Source organism: Varanus komodoensis, unplaced genomic scaffold (assembly GCF_004798865.1).
Source record: "Varanus komodoensis strain SLA01 unplaced genomic scaffold, ASM479886v1 scaffold10, whole genome shotgun sequence".
Lineage (NCBI taxonomy): Eukaryota > Metazoa > Chordata > Lepidosauria > Squamata > Varanidae > Varanus > Varanus komodoensis.
In genome coordinates this window covers 30,094,950-30,116,112 of record NW_025335269.1, presented here as the reverse complement: position 1 = coordinate 30,116,112, position 21,163 = coordinate 30,094,950, and positions in this window count along the sequence as shown.

Here is a 21,163-nt window from a genome sequence, read left to right as displayed (position 1 = left end):
AATAAATAAATAAATAAATAAATGTCCACAAGCACCTCTCTCTGGGAGTAAAAGTGCCATCAAGCACCACAAACATCATCATCTGTAACTACCCCAAAATTAACTGTCTGAGGCATCGTGCCTCACTCACCCTCAAAGTAGGCTTGAGCTGAGAGTGGAAGAAAATGGGATTTTGCAGGAGCCCTTCCAGATCAAAACAGACCCTTAACAAAACATGAAAATAAAAATTGCAGACTAACCTTCGACAAAAGCAGAATCTCACAGGTGGTCGTGGCCTCATGCAACCTGTCTGCATGGCCTTTTGGCTTTACATTCACAGAAGGCCTCAACGGATGCCTTGTAGAATTGTTATTAGTAGGTTCTTATTTGTTCAAGAAATTCCTGACTGGGGTATCAGTGAATTCCCACCCACCCCCACCTGCAACCCGGGCAACCATTTTATAGCTATATCACATGGGATTCTCTCTAACAGGACAACATGAAACTTTTAAGAGAGGACAGATGGGAAATAAAGGATAGATCCAGCATTCATTACCACTTGTCTCCCTCAAGGTACAGTCATATTGCTGTGTCCACAGAGACAGTCAGCTTGAAACTATAACATGTTATGCACAGTAATCAGGATGACTTGCCATTCAATGTGTCATTTCTGCCTGTAGCACCTTGGCTGGTTGGAAAGGTAATGAAACTGAAGCTTTCCCGCAGACACCATTCTGCATTACCTTTTCCTCTGTAACAATATCAGTAGTGTAGTAATGTTTCCAAACTTTTTTAAAAAATTACAATGCCATGATGAAACTCATAATAACGGTTTCCATTTCTTCAAGGAATTCTGCAAAGCCTGTGCCTCAACAGCATTAATAATGGGAGAAGATTCCTGCCTTTTAAACCCTTTGCTTTTGATAGTCTCCTAATCCTCCTTAAAATACGAGCTGCCATAGACTGTTCATGCAACAGAGCTCTGTAATTATGAGTTCAGCCGATCTTCCCTTTCTGCCAGCATGCTCAGCAAGTCTTCTGCATGCAAGCGGCTGAGAGTACCAGTTTTAGGTTGATAGTAGAAGGTGGGGGGGGGAGGGGGAGCCTCACTCCCTCCTTCCCATGCTTTGTACTTCATGTGACAAGTTATCCACCCAGTGCCAAATCACACAGTTCCAATCACAGATGGGAATGACTTGTGTGAGATCGGCTTGATGATCTGCTCTTGACAGAGGACTTCTATAAGTGGAAACACAGTGATGAAATACCTGCCCAAAATGCTCCTCTTCAACTTGCTTGCAACAAAATCTTAATGTGCACCTGTCTTGTCCATTGCACCTTAATTTCTAAACTCAACTTACCTGTGCCTTCTGATTGGAGAAGAAGCCTTCTGTCTGAGCAGATGTAAGTCAGGTTCTGTGCAGTTGTTGGTAACATGCCTGCTTTATTAAGTGGAATCCTATACAATTTTCCGATCCCTTAATACAAGCCTGCAGCAGGGCTACTCTGAGTGGGGGAGGGGAGGGGCGTGGCATGTTCAGGGGCTGAAAGAGCAGAGCCTCTGAAGACGTTCTTATGAAACTATAGCCAGTTTGAGACCTTACACATTTTCAGCACTTCCAGCCCTCATTTCTGCAACAATGACCTATTCAACAAATTGCATCAAAAGTACACAGCTCGAAGACACATCCATGCCACTTTGGATAGGCATGCATGATGTGTGACTCACCACATCAGATGTCACACAGCAGCCGTACTTTATAGCCAGGCAGTTGACAACCTCAGCCCACACCCCATCCTGGTTTTGCAGTTCCAGGAAATTAAAAACCCAAACAAAACCCCTAAGTAGTTTAGCGAAACCCTGGTCAAGTGTCACATCGTGTTTGGTAGTTCTAAGAATTCATGCAATGTTATGTAGAATGCTATTAATGGTGAGGTCTAATTACACTTACCTTCATAAAGAAACATCCAAGAGCTACTGGCCAACTTCACAGTGAATGTTTTGTATGTATCTGCCCAGACATCCTCAAGGACATCCCAAGATCATCCTTTCTGGGTACTCCTGCTTAATGAATTGAAGGGAGGACTTTTTTTGATACTGGCACCCAATGAAAAGGCCTTTTTGGCAGTGGCACCCCAGCTGTGGAATGCTACCCCCCCGCCCCCCTGTGGGGCTTGCCCGGAGTATCCTCAGACAGGCTTGCTTGCAGTCTTTTTGCTGTCAGATGGAAACCTGTTTATTTCCCCAGGCTTTTTAGTCATGTAGAGTAACCTTAAAAATTACATTAGAGCATTTTTATATCTTTGTGTTGCTGTTGGATTTTATTTGCTGAATCATTTTCCTTTTTCTTTTGGTTTTATTATATTTTAACCTAAAGGGTTTCATTTTATGTTTTACTCTGTTATTGTATTTTATGACTTTAGGTCTTATTTTGAGGACTGTCCTGAAAGCGTTAGCTCTTGGGTGGTATAAAAATGTAATAAATAAATGAAATAAATAAATTGTCTTCAGCAACTGACGTGAGGTTAATATTATACCGCTTGTTTGCAGCAGAAATCATCAAGTGCCCACAAGGTTCCAGATACAATTGTAAACCAGGAGGAAATTGCATTTAGCAGCCTGATAGCTTTAGCTTTTCTGAATTACAGCTCCACATACAGGGTTAAGCATAGCTTGCCATGCCCTGCAATCGCCCTTTATGTGGGTAAAATAAAATAGTCACATACTGTCAGCAGTGTTTTTTCACCAATGCCTAGCAGTCCAGGTTTGATGACCTTCACACCTTCCAAAAGAAATAATGATAGTTATAGAATGACCTCTGCTGTCACATTTTTCAAGTTATTTTGTCTGTACTGTACTGGCAGAATAATCAGTGGTGACGAGAAGGAGGATACAGACCTGGACCTCTGAAGGTCTTAAAATGTTTAAAAGCCATGAAATTGATTGGCTTCATTCACAGCATGTTATCAGGGATTGCTGAAAGAGCTGGAATGTTGCACTCTTAGGACGGATAATCAAACTAGAACCAAGTTGTTGTTGTTCTTGTTATACTATTATCATCACCAACTATCAGGGAGCAGGCACCCCGCCCCCGGCACACTTTGTGTACTTTTAATTATGTTTTTATGTGTGTGCTCTTTTATGATGACTTCATGCCCCATGGGCCAGAAAGTGGCACATTCATTGTAAGATAAATAATTGGATCGCAATGCAATCAAACTATTTTTGTACCTGCTCAGAAATCAGATTCTGGAAGAATCAACAAGAGTAGGGATGGGCTAATCTGTCGATTTTGGATTCATGGTTTCTAATATGCAGCAGTTCAGCTATTGTCAGGAGCTGCCTCTTTTCAGAGTGAAACTCCTTTGAGAAGGAACTGTGCTGGCTACCAATCCATTACCAGGACAGGTTTAGAATTTGAACACTAGTGTACAAAGACCAAAGGATACCTGAGAAAGCATCGTCTTCTATAGAAATTTGGCTGGTCACTGAAGCAATTGGACATCATTCTCCTAGTTTTTCCACAGGGGCTCCTGTCCTGACTAGTGCTCACAAGAAGAGGAGACTTCAGGGTGGCAGCTGCAATTCTTTGGAATTCCCTATCTTGGAAGATCAGGTAGACACTGACACTGCTGTTTTCTGTGCCTTCTAAACATGTTTTTATTCTGGGAAGTCTTTTCTTGCTGACCAAGTCTTAATGTTATTTTGTTTTTAACATTTGTAATGTTTTCTTTTTAATTTTTACCTTTCTGTTAACCTTTTAATGTTCATCACTCCAGAATCTTTTTGGATATGGAGTGGGACACAAACAAATTTTAATAATTTTTGAAAAAAATGTTTGCATGGAAATTTCTATCCTAACTTTATGGCCATTCTTCCTAATATACACATTTTTGTCTACAATTTTGCCCCAAATAAATGTTTTTGCAAGCAATTTTTCTTAACATAAAGCATTTGTGAAATTATTTTCATTGATTTATGCATTTTAATCCATTGCTTGATTGGTGAACGCCACTTCAAAATTTGGGAAAATTCAAAATTTGAAGAATAATGGAGGTTTTTTTCATTTATTGAGTAGAATTAGGTTAGAAAGTGCAAAATTAGGTTAACTCACACTAAAATGCAAGCCAAATAAATTTCTCGCTCATATGTCATGAGGGGGATGCAAACTGCTTATCAAAATGAAGTCTTACGTTTTGTCACGAAGAATATACCTGGATATTTTGCTGTTGGGCAAATGCAACCACTCAACCATTGATAGCTTTCTTGCTGGAAAAGCCCCTGTGAAAAGAGCCCTTTTATGAAAGAGATCTCTCTCCTTCCCTCAGGGTTGAGTCAACTTTTACCAGCTGACCAGTTGCCAGAGGTAATGAGATAAGTTTGTAAGAAGCACTCTGTGGGATCAGAAGCAGGCCAGAGGTCCAGCCAGCCAGCTTCTGGCTCCCCAGTGGTGGGGCAGATGCCTCTGGGAATCCCACCAGCAGGACATGGGGGTACCCCATGGGATTGTCATTCAGAAGCACATTGCCTTGGAATCTGGAGGTTCCACATAACTGACATGTCTAATACTAACAGATCTGTCCCCTTAGGGTAGTAGAATGGCTCCAATTAACTGACAAAACCCAAGGCCATGAGAACAAAGGGAGGTTTGTTCCAAGAACTTCCAGAAGCCACAAATATACATATAAATGGAAGTAAAAACATGATTTCACTGCTGTGAGTGCCAATCATTCAAGGGGGTTGTGGGACTGTGAAGCTCAGCAGGAAACACCCAGAACTCTTTGCTCATTTGAACAGCAGAGATCCTTGGAAGACTCACCAGCTATATTACAATGAATCTTTGCAGATGTTTAAAATAAATTAGTTGCAGTAGTCTAGCAGGATGTAACTAATTTTGAGTAGATTAGTCACTATTCTCCATTGCTCTCCCCACCACCCACCTCACAATAATGTCTGAAAGAGATAATCTATGACAATGGCTTTGGAGACCTCAAATGACAACCATCAGCCAGCAAGCAGCTTAAGCAAGTCACTGTCTCTCATATGTGACCTCTTTTCCTGGTAACAAGGAGATAATGATACTGGCCCATCTTTAGATCGTTACTGTCATCATTACTGAGGCAATGTACAAAGAAGTTAGAATCTTTGAATTCTCATTAATGAGACACTAAGTTTAATACCAAGACACCCAGAAGGAAAACAACCAGGAGGAAGGCTGGATAGCACAAACGAATGGCACAATTGTGAAAAATAGAGTTGATGCAAAATTTGGCTAGGGAAGATTGGAACTATTTCCCCTGATGACATAATGTTTGAAATTGTGAGCAAGATCTCTGGCTACAAATGCTACCAAGTTGAAGCTTTTCAGTAATCTTAATCTAAAAGAAGGGGATAGGAACCTACAAGCCAAAAAAGTTATGACTCAACCCACCACCTACTGCCACCTCTTCCTCCTCCTCCTCCTCTTCCTCCTCCACCACCACCTTTATACCCCACCTTTCTTTCTCTTCAAGGAACTCAAGAAGGCTTACAAGATTCTCCTGCTCCTCCTCTTCATTTTATCATTGTCACAATCCTGTGAGGGAGGTTCAGATGAAAGTCCATTAGTGGCCCATAATCAAGTCGAGAGCTTCATGGCAGAGTGCGGGATAGAAGTTCTATTTCCCTTGTCCAGCCCAGCAACCTAACTATTACAGCACACTGACCATATTGCTTAACTTTGGTGATGCGTTTTGATATGACAGTTGTATGATTAACAGTTCCATTTCAACGCACGGCTGCAGAACCTCAGACTTGGGCATTGAATCCAGTCCCCAAAGGTCACTTCTAACCTACCCTGTCCTCAATCTTTCCTCTATCCTCAGCAGAGGCTGAAGTGCTTCTCCTAAGGTTTTGTACAAACACAAAGTATTTTAAGTTTTTTTTTTTTAATTTCCCCCCCTTTTTAATTTTTTTAAATACAGAAGAAAAATAAATAAACACAACACTACACAACATTAATAATATAACATACAAAAACTCAATTAATAATTAAAAAAGTAAATAATAAAGTGTCCCCACCACCCCGGAGACCAATAATACCTCCACTTAATTTGTATATTATAACAATTAATAATATATAATATACTTCAATTATATCCATATCCCCTCCAGAAATTCATATAATCTTGATTAGGTTTACAACCTTTGCCTTCTATCAGTACTGCTTTTACAAAATCTTTCCAAATGTCATTATATTTATTTGCTTTTATTAACCCTTTTTTAATTTTTATTTCTGTCATCAGTTTATCATTAATTACCATATTCCATATTTCATTATACCATTCATGCCTTTGCAAAATCCAATTCTGTTTCCAATATTTAACTATCACTAGCCTAACTGCCATTATCAAACTTAGGATCAATTCTTTCTTAGCTTCATTTATATCTTTTTTTTTTTCAATCAACAGTAATAATATAATTCTCGGTGACATTTCTAAATCTATATCTAAAATTTCTCTACTTTCCTTAAATACCTTAATCCAATTTTTTTGTATATTATCACAATCCCACCACATACGTTTATAAATTCCAAACCCTTTCCCACATCTTCAACATATATTAGAGTATTTGTCATCAATTTGATTTAACTTAACTGGTGTTAAATACCATCTCCAGATCACCTTATAAACTTAACGTATTTGAAGTTAAAACATTGGCAGTTTTGGTATTTTAGCCCTACGCTTTTTGGTTTTGGCTCTTCCCATCACTGAAAAGTGGCCAGTCAGCTTCTCTGAAATGGAATTCAGACTCCAGGCTAAAAGAAGTTCAAGACCACCATTTAGGGTGCTTTGGGCCATGTGAAGTAAAACCCCTGGTTTAACAGCACATTGATTTGCCATTTGTCTATAAGATTGTAACATAACTCAATTAAATACTGGAATATTGCAAAGAATTTTGTTGCATGTATTTAGGCTGCTATCATACAGGTACAGTGGTACCTTGGTTCACGAATGCCTCAGTTCATGAGCAAATCGGGTCTCAAACAGAAATTTAGGACAAAAATTTCCTCAGGTCACGAACTCTGCATTGGGTGACAATCGTGAGTACGCGGGAGGGGAGGAGATAGGCGATTGCGGTCATGTGGGGGGAGGAGATGGCTGCAATTGCACCCATCTTCCCCGCATGAGCGCGCCTGCGATCACGCCTGTCTCCCCCCAAGCACGCCCACGATCGTGCCCATTTCCCCTGCACGAGTGCACCCGCAATTGCACCTGTCTCCTCCCGAGTGCACCCGCGATGGTGCCCGTCTCCCCCCGAGCATGCCCATGATCGTGCCCGTCTTCCCTGTGATTAAAAAAAAAAATAGTTACAGAACGGATTAACCATATTTACACTGAACCTTATGGGGAAATTTGACTTGGCCCACGACCAATTTGGGTCACAACCAAAGTCATGGAACGGATTAAGTTCGTGAGCCAAGGTACCACTGTACTCACTTGGAAACAAGTCTCACTGAACTCCATGGGGCTTTCATTGAATTGAACCTATATAAAGTATGTTTCTAGACTTCAGGTTTGAATAACAAAACAACCCAAGAATCTGTTTTCAAATGTGGGAGGAAAATATTGCAGTATAGTATCTCCATGACGATTGAAATGTCAGAATGAAAATGGATCTGCACATTCAGAATAATGGTGTGTATCCCAAACACAGATTCCCATTCAATCTCCACACTAATTTTCAAAGGGAACAGGAAAGATATAAAACACAATGGAATATTTGCACTGGTTATACAAATATTTAAAATAAACACTTTTTTCTGGCACTTAAACATTTTAGAACAATTGCTCAAATTGTTTCAATCTCATAGAGGTTGGAACAACGCACTCTGAAGGATTCCTTACAACAGCAGAAAATTTAATTTACAGATTGGCTGTAACATAGCCATCACTGCTGTGACAACCAGGGACATGTTGGGGGCTTGGGGGCTTAAAAGCAGGCAGATTAACCTGGCTCAATCCCCTAGATGTTGACCTGCCAATCCATCAGTGGTGCAAACTCACTCTGTTGCAAATCAAGCCTGCAAGCCAAAGTGCAGATCTTCTGCTTTTAAAACAGTCCGTATCTCGTGTGCCTTTTTTTAAACCAGAGAAAGTTGTATACACTCCAGCTTCAGTGTGAATAATTTACAAACATTCCAGCCATGTGCAATTTGCCTAAATTCTGGCTAGAATTTACACAAATTTTAAATTGCAGCCCACTTGAAATGTAGAGGCCATGGAACTCTGCCCAACTTGGCCTGCTTTCCGTTCTCAAATTGATGAGGTACCAAAAGTCAACCAAGAACAAGAGCATTGAGTTTCTCAATGTCAGATATCCCTAGTGACAGCCATAATGAGAGTGGAAGATGTTTATTTTCTAAATAACCTTTTTCCATGCTCAGGCCGAAGTATCTTGGTTCCCTCACCAATTTCCAATAGGGATGGATCCGTTGATCTCAGTCTTGTTGAGACTGTTGTTTCTTGAGGTCAAACTTCTGTACAAACTTGCAAGGACAAAAAATAAAGAAATCTGTATATGTTTGTTGCAATGTACTCATGAATATATTAAATTTGTGTACTTTTTAAAACATATGTACATTTGAACATACAGTAATTAACTTAAGATGTCAGGGCACATTTTGGAAAATGTGCATTTTTCTTTGATTATTTTTCACAGGGACACAGATGATGAAATCCAATTTTTGTTTTGCTTTGCAAGCTCCGAAGTGAATGGATTTTGGACTGCAAATTGTGTTTGGGTCCATATTCAGGGCCAGGAAGTGAGAACTGAGTAAATTGTTAAAGAAATCTTGATGAAGTAAATTTCTCATACAAGTCTATTTTTGATGACAGCCAGAAAAGGTGTAAATCATAACATGATGCATCATCTGCCTTGCATATTAAATTATTAGGTTAAAAAAGGCTTGGCACATTCGGGATACAGTTATTTATTTTCAAGCCCAAACGCAGAGGTGACCTCTACACCTATTTTCAAGAGATTTTGAACTGAGTGAAATCACTCAAAAGAGTGCTTTACTAGCATTCTTTATGCACTGAGTAGGAACTCAGAGATGGAGGAAAGTAAGGCTAAGAAATCCAATTTAAAATACAAGAATATACTGTATGCATTGAATTCAATACCCTTGAGGTGACTATATATGAGCCCACAAATATTTGGGCTTTCATACAGGACTGCAATTCAAGAGGGATCCACTGATAGACTGCTAGAATATGAATACTCCCTTGTTTTCCACCCTAAGTTCCTTAGGGGAGAAATGGCATAAACACGCAATGAGTAAATTATTCAGTGGGTAGGAAACCATTTCCCTGATTATCTAAAAACAACAATTCCCATTTACCTGTTCTATTCTCTCTAGATTATAATAAAAAGAGGAAAACATCTGAGAGAAAGAGAATCACTACAAAATCTGAATATTCATAGAGAAATGACATTATGTAATATTCATCAACTTGAAGGAAGCAAAATTACAACAGGAAAAGCTGTTTCTCCACTGCAAAACACCATTCAGAATTTTTACTGGAACTGGCTGTACTGAAGTCACCATTGCGCAACAAATATAAAACGTGCCTTCTGATTTGTGTTGTAGTGGAGTCAAGCATTCCCAAGGACCGCTTGGAGAATTCTTACCAATATTCCTTTAATTTGGACTGTGTTAATACTGTGTGAGCTGATGGTGTGGACTAAGAGGTGATTTAAAAAAAACGAATAATAGTAATCAAAACAACACGCCAGCAACAACGAAATTATATTGTGCCTATAATCAAGCATGATTATGTAATATCTCTGCAGTACATAATCTTGCCACAGCTGGAAAGAACATCTCAAAATATTGCTGTTCAAACACAGAGAGGGAAAGAGATTTTGTGTTATATAACTTAAGGGCATTTCACATAGAGTTTGACAGTTCCCGTTTAATGGGAAGATTCCTTCCATGGTGCAAGGGGAAATGTCCCTCTCACAGAGAAGCAGAAAAGGCAGCAGTGCCGTGTTAGGCAAAAAGAGATAAAAAAAATAAGAGAGGTTGAAGGAAGATACTCATAAACTCTGAATGGCTGAAGCATTTTCCTGTCAAATATTTGAAATAATAGGATAGGCTCCACTTGTTAAGGCTTGCATGCTCTGCAGAGTGCCTACCTAAGTCCTCATTCTTTTTTATTTATTTTTTTCTGTAATTGCTGAGGTGCACCGGAGCGTTCTGTGCATACAATAATCCCTGAGATGAGCTGGACCGCATGTGATCCAGCAAAGTATGCTCTGTGTGGCTGTATGATTTTTGTACAGTCAAGTGTTCCAGTTCCTTATCTTTTTCTGCCTTTTTGGGGTACGCCTGGCACGGTGTATCATGTTGCAGTGTTGTGCATGAGGGAACACTCTGAATCAACCCAAAGTATTCAATTCAATACCATCTGGTAGAAGTTCATCTCTTAGATGTGTAGCTGTATCATTTGGGGTAGCTTGAAGTTTATGTTCTTATTTGTAATTATCACCTGGAGGTGTTACACATTAATGTGCATTGTACAAAAATGACTTTTGTAACTGTACAGACTTGGAATTTTTATTGCATTTATGTTTTTATTGCATTGTTTATATTCAATTAATTGTTGTGAAGTGCCCAGAGAGCTTGGGCTACTGGGCAGTATAGAAATGAAAGCAAACAACATTGATTTTAATGTCCTAACGCTGCCTAATATCGGACTATAACTGCATCTCTGTCATACAAAGCAACCCTTCCAAGGGTGGAAAGGGGGGTGGTGGATGGAAGCCCACCCAAATGACTGACAAAAGTTTGTGGACAGAAAATGGGGGTCAACCCCTATTTTAGCATGAAATATATATTTTTAAAAAACTTTCTCTAAAGTACCTTTTATTTTTATAGAAGCTCAGACAAGAGAGGAATGATCCCATACTTACTCTGGGGTGGAGTGGAGTAGCAGTGAGCATATCTGTTTTCCATGAGCAGCATTCCAAGCTGTTACCAAGTGTGATGTGATGCATGTGGAGAGGATGGGAAATGGTGTGAAGGTGTTCTGGAAGGGAGCTCTTCAGACCATTAGGAACTTGCTACACATTCAGATAGCCACACTTGCCACTACAGCCAGATTGCTGAGTCCACATCTGAGGAACCTGGTCTGGGAAGACCTCAAAGTGCCCCCTGGCAGGTGGCTATGGGTGAGGGTTGGGTGGAAACAGTGGCAGCCCCTCCTCTTCCTCCCCACACCTCAATGCATCACTAAATGGCAGTGATGCAGAACTGCTAGTGAGAAAGGCAGCACCATTTCAAACTATGCTATTCCCCCCAAATATTGCCCGGGAACACCTTCAACCAGTCAGGCGCTAGACATTGCTTTTTAGGAAGAAGACTCATCCAATGAGGATACTGGAGTGTCGAGAGGATCAGCCCATCACTGCTCCGGTTTCCTCACTGGCCACCCAGCCACCGCGGAATCTGACTGGTGTAATGCTCAGCCTGGTTCTGCTTTCTACTAAGTTAATAAAGGAATCAGTAGAGTAGTTAATCATAGCACAGGTGAGGCTGCAGTTGTGGATGTGGGGATTTTGTTTAACCCATTCTGACTGGGTTTGGCAGATTGTCAGGCATCATTTGAACCACTGTTGCTTATTGACAGCACTGAATATTTTCTCCCTTCAGAAAAGGTGGATGCAATTTACGTAACTTTCACTGGCATGTAACATCGTGCATATTTTTGTCTTTGCTCAGCATGCAATCAATGAGCAGAGCACACAAAAAAGAAGGCCACACTGCAGAGGCTGAAGAGAGATCAGAGATGCATCAAACGTGATGTGTATGCTCCTGAATGTCCTATACAGTATTTATTTATTTAATACCCAGAATTCTGCCGGTGGTTTACAGCAGTACATAAAAGACAATAAAAATGCAACATTAAAATATAGATATCAATAAAAACATCATAAAAATGACACAACAGATATTTTAAAGTAGTGCTTTTTTTCTCCTAGTAACTTCCACACTAAATTTGCTAAAAAAAAAAAAAAAGCCTGAAGAATCCTTGCAACTCAGAAGATGCTGGTCTACCATGGAATCCACAGATCAAATCCACAGAAGCCTGGAGTCAGATGGATTTATTTAAGATCTCTAGTTGCAGCCTCCAACAATTGCTCCATGCTGGGAGAGGAGTCACCTCTAAGGTAAGATGCACAACAGGTTCGGTTGGCTGGCAGGGCAGGTGGGAGGCGTAGTCCCCTCCTCCCCCAAAAATAACTTGTCTACTTGCCTGGACCCCATTCATCCTTCTGGGGATTCCACTATAGCTTCTGTATACTAAAGCTGAGAAACAATTTGTTTTCATTGGGCCTCATATGTTCTGATGACCAATTAATGTAGTTCCGTAGGTAGGAGCTTGAAAATAATTGGCTCTTCCCCTTGTCAGATGGGGAAGCCAGTAGGTAGGGTGAAACAACTGATTCGGAGTGTAATGGAACAGCAGCGATTTAGTCTTACAGTGGTTGATTTTTTACTGTCAGAAGGTACAGCGGTCCTTCTCTGCTTCAGGAAGGAAGGGGGAAGGAAAGTGTGTAACTGGCATTTAATGTGAACTTAAACAATTTCCAATCAATATGGAAGCTGAAATGTAGGTATTCTTCAAAATTCACATTTCTCTAAATTTTGGGAGCCTATACTGTAATATTACTAACAATCTATAAAGAGAAAACAAAAGTGCCAGATGATTGGCAAAGTGCTAATGTTGTCCCCATCTTCAAAAAAGGGAAAAAGACAAACCTGGGAACTGCAGACCAGTTAGTCTGGCATCAGTCCCTGGAAAAATTCTGGAGTGAATTATTAAAAAATTGGTCTGCAAGCTGATTTTGCAGTGATTAATAAAAGTCAAATGGATTTATGAAGAATAAATCCTGTCAGACTAATTTAATCTCTTTTTTTTGACTGAGTAACCTCCCAGATGGACAGCAGAAACACTGTGGACATAATCTACCTTGACTTTAGCAAAGCTTTCAACATAGTGTCTAACAACATCCTGATAAGTAAACTAGCAAAAAATGTTCAAGATAGAAAAAGCATTACTTCCAAATCACAAGAAGTAATAATTCTCCTTTACGCTTCACTAGTCAGACCTCACCTAGAATACTGTGTCCAGTTTTGGGCACCAAGATTTAAGAAAGATGCAGAAAAACTAGAAAGGGTCCAGAGGAAGGCAACAAAAATGATCCAGGGTTTGGAAACATTACCCTATGAGGAGACACTGAGAGAACTGGGCATGTTCGGCCTTGAGAAGAGAAGACTGAGTGAGGACATAACATCACTTTACAAGCATCTGAAAGGAAGAGGAACATCTCTTCTTGCTCATATTAGAGAGTAGAATGTGGAATAATTGGCTTAAGTTGCAACAAACCAGATTCAGGCTAGGTATCAGGAAAAGTTTCCTCACTATCAGAGCAATACACCAGTTGCTTAGAGAGGCCATGGGCTCTCCCACACTAGAGACATTCAGAAAGAAAGTGGACAGCCATCTGGGTGGGATGGTGTAAACTGATGTCTTGCTACAGCAGGGGGCTGGACCTGATGGCTGTTAGGCTCGACCCACCTGGCACAAGATTAGCATAATAGAATGATATCAGTTGTGTACAAAAGTTAGCATAATAGAAGGCTTTGTGTATTGAGTTAGCATAATAGGAGGCTTTATGTATTAAAATAGCCTAATAGGAGGTTTATCAGTTGCCCCAGGCATATACAGAGTGTTACTTCAGAAAATGGGCAAGGTTTATCAAAGGCGTAAAACTTAAAAGGATAGGCTAACTGCAAACCGCTCCGCTTCTGTATCAAAATATAGACTAACCGCAAAACCGTCTCGCTTCTGTATCATGCTAGCTCGCTTAGGTTGCCAATAATAATTTTCCATTTGTTTGTAACATGGTATAAAAACTCTGCTTTCCCTCTACGGGGGGCCTGCACTAATCCCATCCTTGTGTGATAGTGCTGGTCCCTGCGCAGGTAATAATAAAAACTCCTCTTAAAAATACCAACTGGTTTCTGGTCTCATCTGTAAAACCGTGGGACACAACAATGGCCTTCATGGCCCCTTCCAATTCTATGATTCTAAGTGGAGCATGTGCCTGGAAATGCACAGATTCATGAAAATAACAAAAATACATTTTGAGTGAACATTGCTTGAAGTGCATTGATTAGGCAAAATTGTATAAAATTCTTTTCATTAGAAGAAATGTACAGAAACATTCATGAAGTTTGCATGCACATTTTAAAAATCCATGCATTGTACATAAAAATGTGTACATTCGTGTGATGTGTACAAACATGTTTTAATCAACTGGAGAAAAAGCACACCTTTCAAATATGCACACAACTGATGTGTGCGTTCATTTGGAGAAAAGCAGGAAAATACACATACTTTTTCATGCAATGCCTCCCTGCAGCCACACCTCCAAGCTCACAATCCGATATGGACACGAGCTGGAATTGGCTTCGAGGAGAAATGACTGTGCATTTTGCTGATATGTGCAGCCCAACTTTAGGTACAGTTCTTCCTCAGCTTAGTGTCTCTTCTCCTGAGAACAGAAGCATGTTAATTAAACAAAATAACTTGGAGTGAACACAAGCCTGGGTTAACATGCTGGTCTGCTTCTGCTATTTGAAACTTTCATGGGAAAGTGACCAGGCTAGAAGCAGTCTAGCAGTATTCTCCTTTCTGACAGACCTTTTTCGGTTTTCAGATAGGCTGCAAGTACAGTTTGCACAATCGCTGAACCTCTGTGCTCAGCAACGTGAAACTCACTGGCTGTATGCCATGCCTTGTACTTTCCATGCACTTTATCAGGAAAATGTGGTAACCATGACTGAAGGTTATCTAACTTGCAAAAATGTCCTGTTAGACAGGGTGACATCCTGTATCTGACAGAATCTCTGGGCCATTTACAACTGCAGGACAGTCAGACATTTCATATATGCTAGAAAAATTGCAACTCCCACTCCACCCCACATTGTAACCCCAGAAAAAACACAACTTTTCAGTGAGGAGGAAAACAACATCTGTAACACAGATGTGTACCAGGCATGCAGACTTATCCATATTTTAAAAATAATATTAAAAATATTGCACTTATATTCTGCTTTTCTCCCATCCTGGAACACAAGGTGGCTACTGGGGATTTCAAGGTGAACTCCCCTCCAAACAATGACCAGATCCAGACCTGCTTGGCTTCAACAAGGTGCCTTCAGACCATGCCCATTTAAGTCCCATGCATTTCAGTGGGTTTACTGTGAGTAGGATAACATTGGCTACAATCCAGCGGGAACACTGGGAAAAAAAGATGGCAACTCTGTCAGTATTGAGAAAATATGACTATAATCTGCTGCCTTGACTAGGCAGGTTTATTAGATTATAAAGTTTTGTTGTTGTTTCCTTTTTTTCTATCATGCACCTTTTTTTAAGGCCTGTGCAATGCGTTTGCAGAAACTTCAGTCAATCTGCTTTAAGAATGAGCCAGGCAGAGCAAGATTTTCCTCTCCAAGAGTATCTGCAAAGACCCTGTGAAGCTTTCCTTTCCTTCAGGCAAGTGCTGTGTGTTAGCACCAAGTAGCATTATCCCCGGCTTGTTTAATTTCCTGCCATTTTCAGGGGTACTCATTAGTTCATCTCACCTTCACTTGCCTTATGTTTCCCCTACAACAAGCGTACATGGAAAATTGAGCAGAGACTACAGGGATACGGACTGGATTTTCTTCGTAAGACTAACATTCCTGGGCTCAGGCTCCAATTTCACTTGACGGTTCAAGGCATTTGAGACTCCCCTCTTCAGGAGGTATCAGCTAACACTCTCTCTGTACTGCAAATAAGGTTGCCAACTGACCAGAGGAATAACAGCCTTTAATAGCAACTTGATCTGTAGTCAGCCAGAGGTGAATCTAATTTCACAGCATGGAGATAAGGAATATCACCTGTTCGCATCAGCTGATAAGCTGCTGTGAAAAGCTCAGTTGCTGGGGCTTTTTAAAAAGATTGCTTTTACTACAAATAGCATTGCATCAACAACTAGCCCTGAGTGATCAAGTAATGAAGAAACCCTTCAGTGCTAAGTTTCTGCATTTTGTCTTTCTGTTAAAGACCCAGGAGTTAGGAGAGACTGTTTGTTTTTGTTTGTTTGTTATTGTACTGGAATATTAGCTCAGAATACTACCTAGGCTAAGACATTACAGAGGGTTGGGAAGGCAGAATAAGCAATTTGAATGAGGAGGTGAAAGGAAGGGGAAAGAAATAACAGAACTGGGGACTTTTGAAAGTGATTGGGGTATAGGGCTTGTAATTACATTCATGTAACTGCAGTTTTATGTGTGTGATAATTTAAGCCTCTTTGGGAAAAAAGTCATTTGGAAAAATGGTTTGAAAGACTAAAGCCACTGGATGTGATTGACAGGCTGTTTCTCACTGGAATTCTGCCCAAGCCATAAATGTCCAAAATCCTTTACAAGATGCAATCCTAAAATTGCACTTTTAGTGATAACTCCCAGGGCTTTTTTGTCATAGAACCCACCGAAACGGCGTTCCGGCACCTTTTTTTCAATGGAATTTACGAAGTGATTTTGATCAGCAGCAAACATCATTAACATAGTGCCTGCAGGCTGCTATCGTGTCTGCTATCTGATAGTGAGAGATAGGTCCTTGGGACTGGTGTGTGTGCTTACTGCCGGCTTGCCGTTGCTCGGCTTGGGATTGTTGTGTCTGCTTACTGCCGACGGCAACGTGAGTTCCGGCACTTTTTTTTTTTTTTTTTTACAAAAAAAGCACTGATAACTCCTAACCTGTGCATAGGATCACAACCAATTTACATAGGGGACTTAGATGGTGGCCTCCTAGCTCTGGAAGTTTCTGTGAATTGATCTCTTTAACTCTTGCATGAGAGTTAAAATACCTTAGGAGGATTAGAAACCCCCTTGACAAATACAGGACTGAATTTGCTCCCCCACGCAGCCCTCCTTCTGCCTTTAACAGCAGTGCAACATCAACACATTAAACTGATCTCTACCAATGCATTGCTATGATTTCTCCAGGCATCTCGCTTGCTTATCCCAGACATGTTCCTGCAGGAGATATTGCACACGCTGTTTCCACCCGCAGGGCTGTCTCGCACTATTTGTCCATGTAGCCTGTGCTAGTGCGCAGTTTTGCTTTTTGCTATAGGCACAAACCTGATTTATCTTCAGTAAGTGGCTGCCTTATGTACCTTCAGAGCAAGGCCATCACTTCAATGGATCTACTCTAAGTAGGACTAACACTAGATACATGCTGGGGACAATGCCAAAGGAATGAAGCAACTCTTTCAGGATCAAAAAGATGCCAATTATTTTTGGCTATGAACTGCAGTCTCAGCTCACCAATACAATCAGGTTTGTTAGAAATAACATTGCCTAAGAAGCAATCAGGTTTATTATAAAAAGGGTTTTATCTAAGAAATGGATTGAACTATTTCCCATGAACCATATTTACTCAGGGTAAATCCCACTGCATTCAGCAAAGTTTGTTTCCAAATAAGTCTGAGAATTGCAGCCTACACGCTTGCTTGGGAGTGCATGCTTAATTGGACATACTTCTGAGAAAGTACTTGCTGCTGAGCAGCTAGCTATTTTTTTCTCCTGTAAGCCACAAACTTCTGGAGGGCATGAGGGTGGGAAAGGCTGCTGTAGAAGCAAGATGATGTATAGCTTGCTTGAGTGATTTATCATTTAAGATATCTAGTAGCAAATGTAAATACTAATAGAAAAGCATACCCTACACATTATTGGTAATAAAATATCTCTCATACTTGAGTCACAGAAATAGATTCTAATTTACATAAGTTTCATGTGTATTAACTGCATAAAGTATGAATATATAAAATTCGAAACTTGCAATGATTTCTTCTTGTTCACATGAAACAATGCACCACTTTGGCTTATAAACACTGGTGACTTAATGTGATGTCAGAACCCACTGTGCTTTCCACGGGGTGACCTGCTTTGTTCATATGCTATCATTTGTACACTATTAAAACTAGCTGATATTCACAAATGGTTTGTATAAATGGTGTCATGTTAGAAAAGGCATGTGTGAAAGATTGCAGTGTGTAGGGCTGCTTCCAGATGAGATTTTTATTGTGTAATCACTGTGCTTGCATAAAGAATTTCATGGGCAAATCTGGACAACTTGACATCTCACTTTTGTAATTCTTCTATGTTTTCTCATCACTTCTGTCTGTTTTTCTTCACACACAAATCTGTTAAGGAGAAAAAGAATGGGTGTACAGCTGAGTGGTACTTCTTAGAGTTCTCTGTCTGGGAACATCCCACTGTGATTAAAATCAATGTCCAGCAGGCTTTGCTTATGAAAAAAAGAGGGAGCAAAAGGCATTGTGATCCTCTGTGTGTTGCCCCTTTGATATGCTGGCTGGAGAATGCTTTTTTGTCTAAACGTTCATATAACTGCATCCTCAATTGCTCTCAGGTGAACAGTTATTTGTGTACATCCACCTGATCTGACAACCTCTGGACTGGCTTTCAGATTAACAATGGGAGGGTTAAACTCCAGCTTCACTCATCCACTCAAGGAAGTGAAAAGTGCTTATTTTCTATCACAAATCTCCATAATTTATACACATTGCAAATTCTGCAACATATGTATACGTTATGCAAATGTATAGTTTAAAACTTATTTTTCACAATTTATTCTAGATCTGCTGGTTGTGGAAGGCTGACAATAAAGTCACATCCCAACTGCTTCTCAGCTACCTCTCTGCTCTTACAAAAAGGATGGAAAACTTACTTACGGCCCACCAGATGTTTTGCCTACCACTCCCATCAGTCCTAGCCAGCACAGTCAATGGTGAGGGATGATGGGAGCTGCAGGCTAAAATGAAATCAGAGGATCAGAAGTTGCCTGCCCCTGTTTAGCGTTTCAGCAGATATGACCCACATATTTTCAAACCTATCTTGGTTTTTTTTAAGTGAATTCTGAGATTATCAAGGATTTGGATTTTATTCACTAAGCATATCCTGTGTTTTCATGCAATTGCTGCATACCTGCAGCTTAGCGATACATTTTAAAGCAGTAAAAGAACAAAAGATCCAAGCCAAGCCCTACCCCCACCAACACACATCAAACATGCAAAATCTACCAAAATAATCCATGTATAATCAGTGTGGTGTTATGGTTAGTGTGTTAGACTGGGGACCTGGGAGATCCAGGTTCTAGTCCCACTCAAGCATGAAGCCCACAGGGTGATTTTGGGCCAGTCACAGACTCTCAGCCGTCAACCCACCTCACTGGGTGGTTGTGATGATGCAATGGACTGGAGGAGGACTATGTAAGCTGCCTTGAGTTCACTGCAAGAAGGAAAATGGTGGATATAAGTGCAATGTAATAAAAATGATAACCGTCTCAAAAAGTTTTAAGTTTGATCTATTACTAGGCATAATACTTGTAATACAGCTTTTATAGAGCTGTAAGACATTAAAACTGAAAGCTAAAATTTCACTGAATCTATTTCAGCCAAAGTGATATATTCCGTAAAAGAATGATCTCACTCTTGCAAATCTGGATAGACATGACTAAGTTGTCTCTGTAATGAATACTATCCAGTCTGGTTAATAAGGGAACAAAATATATCTTCAGACAGTAAGGCTGAACATTGTCAGGGCTTCTGCACCCTGAATAAATGCGGACACTGCTGCATGAATAGTTTAAAACACAGACTTGAACACGTATCCATTTATCTTACTAAGTTATGGTGTCTGGTCTGCACTACTGTTCAGAATTTCCTATTCACTCCAGTCGTCTTCGGATGGCGTTCTAAAGAACCCTCTCTCAGAATCCATATTCTCTATGCCATTTCCTTTTCAACATATTTCATCTTCCCTAAGGTGGAAGGCATGTTATGAGCTGCACAAAGTATTTGGCCCAATTTTGAAATGTAGGTTGTAGCCTATAATTTATTTAATAGATTGATAGCCCACCTTTCAGGGTATACTACTTTCACAAAGTGGCTTAAAATATTGCAAACACAGGAATTACAATTACAGTTACAATTGCATACAGAGAGGACACTTGCTAATGATTTTAAAGCACCAAATGCTGTTTGGAATAAATGAGTTTTTAAGCTGTTTTGTTTGAAAGCTAGCGGTGGTGAAGTCATAAGTATAATTCTGGGGAAAGAGCTCCTAAGTTGTGGGGCTACCACTGGGAAAGCCGCATCCCTAGTATCCATTCCATATGAGCCAGAAAGTAGGACCTGATCTTAATGCTTGGGCAGGCTCATATAGGGATAGTCTGTCCTTCAGATGATGTGGCCTCAGATAAATCCCCCACACAACACCTAGAATGGGGCCCAATTCTTTAATGACAACAATAAAGAATTGGAGTAAAATGACCTCAGTGCCTAATTTCCAGAAATATTAGCATTCAGTTGTTGTTTAGTCGCAAAGTCTTGCCTGACCTATCACGACCCCATGGACAACATTCCTCCCGGCTCTTCTGTCCTCCACCATCCCTCAGAGTCCACCCAAGCTCACACTCACTGCTTCAGCGACCCCATCCAGCCACCTCAACCTCTGCCGTCCCCTTCTCCTTTTGACTAACATTCAAGACTACTGTGTTTCCCCAAAAATAAGACCAGATTTTACATTAATTATTGCTCCAAAAGACTCATTAGGGCTTATTTTCAGGTGATGTCTTATTTTTTCTTACAAAAGCTGTAAGATTCTTGCCCCGAGAGTCCTCCACGATTCCTTTCTTGTGCTTGACAGACTAGCTCTTTCTTTTTGCACCAATCTTGCATTTTGCATCCGTGCATTAAGTATGTCTGTTACAACATACAATGTATTGACATTATTCGTGCATTGTGTTTGTACTCTGATTGGTCATTTGGCAATAAGTCTCGCATTCATCTGTTTACATAAGCATTTACCTCTCATCCACAGGTGCCCAATTCGGTATTTACAAATAATTATAATGTATATTATCATTTATTTTAAGTATTAATGCAATAATATTATTTATTTATATTTAATTATATATTAGCATTATTATTTTATAATTCAATACTTTTCTCATGTGTTGCAACAGATGTACTACTGTGTTTCCCCGTCCGTCTGACTGA